This window comes from Octodon degus, unplaced genomic scaffold (genome assembly GCF_000260255.1).
Source record: "Octodon degus isolate 3935 unplaced genomic scaffold, OctDeg1.0 scaffold00003, whole genome shotgun sequence".
Lineage (NCBI taxonomy): Eukaryota > Metazoa > Chordata > Mammalia > Rodentia > Octodontidae > Octodon > Octodon degus.
This window is the reverse complement of record NW_004524579.1, coordinates 4,567,835-4,572,515: the sequence shown is the minus strand read 5'-3', so window position 1 is coordinate 4,572,515 and position 4,681 is coordinate 4,567,835.

The window sequence follows — 4,681 nt, the reverse complement described above, 5'->3', positions numbered from 1 at the left end:
CATAGCAAGCAGGTATGAATATGGGAAAGGGTCTTTTCCTGTTGGGGGCTGGGCTAGTGACTCACTTGGGTCTTTCCAGGTGATTGATACCTATTTAGAATATCCATCGCAGGTGCTACTCTTTTAGCATTTGTTTGGCCTTTAGGTCTTTAGGTCTGGTTCACAGCAGGAGCATCTGCCCCTCCCACAGTTGTAAGGCATCTTGTCTTCTGTGCTGTCTCCTTAGAGGGCCTGGCCCTGTCTGACTGTGTATAATATTTCTATCTATTTGGCTACCTATAACAATAGCCTCATGTGTTTTCTCTTTACTTAAGTTGCTACCATTTCAGAAATTTCAGTTGTCTTTTCCGATTTCTTCTATGTTGTGGTCTCCTAGACACGTTCTGGGTGGGCTGGAGGCTTAAAGTCTGAAATTACGTATTTTTTTCTGCATCTTACTATTTTCTATTTCAAAATATTTTTATTTGTTTTCTGTATTACTCCTTCTAAGCTTTTGTAGTAGGCAGGTGTATAAAAAGTATCAATTCCTTTTTATAAATCTGTTCTTAAGGGATGTCTTCTAGATATAGAAGGTTCTTGGATTCTATCTTGCATTCCCCATTAATTAAGAGTGAGGTATATGTTGGGATCAGTCCTCAGTCTGCTGGTGTTGGGCTGTGCTGAGGTTATTTCTCCAGAGCTTCCCAGTATTGTTGTAGTCAGAAAACAACTGATAACAACAGATGTGCCATTCTAGCTAAAATAATATTGTTAGCAATAACAATAGTGTGAAATTCAGTTTAGATACTGACAGACTATAGTAACTCTTAATTTTGTACCTTAAAACTAGGAGAAATTCACCAGCAAGACACAGAGTGCTTATATTTACATTGTTTTTAATGGAACAAGGGGGATGATCTATTTTCAAAATGAAAACCGGTTTGCCCCTCATTTTTTAATCTGACAAGGTGAGTATTCTAAGGGAAATAAACAGTACTTGGAAGGTTGAAGCAGGAGGATCATTGTGTGTTGCAACTTAGGCTACAATGTGAGTTTAAGGCCAGCCTGAGTTGCATAGCAAGACTCTGTCAAAAACAAACAACCTTAAAGTTACAAAAACACCTAGGAGCAAAATCTATAGTTACATTACAGAGCCAATCACAAGTTTGGAGCTTGTATGTAAAGTGTTCCTCTTTGGTAAAAAGGTCTTGAACTGTGGCCAGGAAATTTAAGAAGGAGAGGATAAAACAAAGATAACTAGGAAGGAAATAGAAGTCAAACAAAGGATCGTCATGCAAGCTTTGAGAAGAGATCAGAAAAGAAGAAAGGAAGGAGTAAGCATGGGGAGGTCTGAACTTGGTCTCTGGGTTAGGGGGTGAGATTGTTTTCTGTGGCTGCTGTTCATCCCAGCTATTTAGAAAACAGAAAGAAAGAGAAAAATAAACAGAAGGTAAGTGTGGGAAGAGAAAAAGTAAAAGAAAGGGAAAATAAATGACAAGTAATAAATAAAGAAAAAGAAAAAGAGCAGTCATACACCCTGCTTCTATTCTATGTTGCTGTTTCTTGTTTTTTGAGGTTTTTGTTTTGTTTTGTATTGTTTTGTTTTGTCAACAAGCAAAGTGGTGGCTCACCTGCCTTACCACCTGTGGGCTATTGTTTACTTTTTGCTTCAGACATTTTCACTTCACTAGTCTTTCCTGTCCACTGTGTGTGCCCCACATGGGGTACTACTGTGCAGCAAGCATTCCCTAGTTGCCTGATCCCACCAATGTAGTGGGGAGGAGCCAGTCACCTGGACTCCTCCAGCCGGCCAGTTTTCAGGTCTGCAATGCCTCGAGAGATGTTTTATAAAATAATTTCAGGGCCAGCCTGACAGCTCAGTGGACTAAAGTACCTGCTTAGGCAAATGTAGGAGGTAGGATTTCGATCCCCACCATACCTTGCCAGCTTCTCCCTCAAGGCTTGCTGAGACTGGTCGTGGTGGTGCACTCCTGTAATCCCAGCACTGGGGAGGCTGAAAACAAGAGAATCACTATGTGTCCGATCTATGTAGTGAGACCCTGTAGACCCTGTACTAATACAAAAGTTCATACATACATACATACATACATACATAAAATAAAATAAGATAATTTCATTATAGATATGTGCATGATTAGGGGCTGGGGAGATGGCTCAGTAGAATAAGTGCTTGCCTGGCAAATGCAAGGGCCTGAGTTCAATCCCTGGTTACACACACACATACACACACACACAAAAAAAAAAGATATGTGCATGATTAATAAGTAATATTCAATAATGAGAATTTAAACCAAATGGAATATTCATCAAACAACTTGCCAGTTTTTTTCAAAATATTCAAATTTGTCAAAGATATCATGACCTAGTTTCGCATATTGCTAGTAAATTATAAAATTAATACATCTTTCTACAAAGTAGCTGGACAATATGTACCAAGATCCCTAAGCAGATTTCTACCATTCAATCGAATAATTAAACATCTTGATATTTACTAAAATAATCTTGGTTATACAAAAATATGTGAACTCAGATTTGCAGTAGATCTTTATTTATTAGAAACAAGTTAAAATAATTTCCAATGACCTACATTTCCAGTAAATAGAATTGTTGAGTGTATATTCAAATGATGGGTGATTATAGCCATTACCAAAGACATTTTCAAGACATATCTCATAAGATGGGAAAATTCTTAAAATAAAATATGCTCTAGGGTCCTGGCTGCCTTTCGACTTCCTTTGGTCTGTATGTGATGGTTACTGGAGGGAGTTCTTAAGTCATTTGGTACCTGTCTCTCTTCCCAGAGCTTGTATCCTCATGTATAATGGTGACATCCCACTAAATGGAACTTGACAAAAATAAGGTCCATCACTGTAACTAGTCTCCAAATTAATCATTCAAATAAATAAAATATAGGCAGAGGCTTGGGATAATGCATGTCAGTGTTTCTAAAAAGGAGTTCTTCACCCAAAAGTAGCTTAGTGGCTATTCCAAGTTACCCCAGATGCTAAAATAAGAATAAGAAATGTCCTGCCTGGACTTAGAACATTGTTCTGTGGGACAAGATTCTTTCTTCATCTGGCTACTCTGGAGCTCTACCATGTTGGAAGCATCTCTGAGGCATATGCACTATTTAAATAAAAGTAATAGTTATTTTTCTGCCAGTTCTAAACTTAATATTATGTAATTGTAACAAGTTATACACATCTCAGAAATTGAGAAAGAATGCTTAAGATAAAAATGGGATTAAAGTATACAAAATGGCTTATAAAACTACTTTACAAGTACATAATATTATTACATGTAATATATCCTTTGCTGAGGAAATAATCTCAAGCCATTTTTCTTTTCTGACAATCAAATTAAATTTCTTAAGTTTGGTGAAATCTAGTATAAAAACACAAATGTACAATTAAGCTAAAGAAAAATCTTTATGCTTGGTTTATTTGTAAAGAATAGGTTAAAATTGAATAGTCCTCAATATTTAAATATGCACAAAAAGTTCAGGGCGACAACAATATTGACAACTGTGAGACAGCAACATAATTGGGTGTTAAAAAAACGCACTTTCCAGAAGTTCAGGTTTTGATTGCATAGAAGTGTTTTATTTTCACAGTAACCAAGCAAATAAAGACAGAGTGCTTTTATAACCTGAAGGCAAAGTCATTTCAGCTAGTATGTAGGTCATCTGTTGTTTTCTAGCTCTGCTTTTTTTTTTTCTTTCCCCCAAACAAACATTTCTTTTCACTCATCATTGACCATTAATGCTACCACCATTCTTTCAGGGTTATTTCTTAAAATGGCTTTCCATCAGTGAAATCTTGAAATCCTACAATGTAGAGTTTAGAGTAGGCTTCAGACGAGTAAGAAAACCCTAATGGTAAGTACACGGGACTCCTGGAGTTAAGCGCTGTGTGCAGAAACGAGTATCGCACTAATCCTAAACCCAAGCACCAGTGAAGGAGGCAACCCTTACTCTGTGACTGGAGGGGCTCCAGGCTCTTCCTGTCATCAGTATTTCTCTCATTAATCTTCTTTGATTCTTTCTCTCTTACTTACTTGCCCTGAATTTTTTAATCTTTAGAATTTTAGTGATTAAGAAAATCAAGGCCTAATAATCTCTATGTGACAATTTGGTACAGCAGGGAGAACATAAATAATTTCTTCAGTCAATTGCCTTTTCAAACCCTGGCTCAACTATCAAAGCATAACCTATATAGTACTCATTTTTCCAAATTATGGAAGAGAAAGGGAAGCAGGAGAAAAAGAAGCAGGGAAGAAGGAGTGGTGATGGGGGGGAGAAAAGAAATAAAATCTTAGAATATTTTTACTTCCAGTTTAAAGTATTATTTTGAGGAAAAAATAACAGTAATACATTTGGGGATGCTTTATAAATCAGACACTGCAGAGAAATTTGGACACTAAATTATATGTCTTAATAGGAAATGAAGGCCCTCTGTACTTATTTTGTTACACAGCTAGTTGTTCAACCACCAGAAAGAGAGAAGTGAGACAAGAAAAGCGAATAGGATATGTGGCAATAAAGACTAGGAGGGCAGTTTTCTTCATCTCATCTGCGACTGCTGGTAACCAGTGCGCTTGCCTGTGGGAAGGCTCCAAGCAAGCTCTTTGCTGCCTGCTGCATTAGCCTGGGGCTGCAATTTCCCCTTCAGAGTTCCTTTTG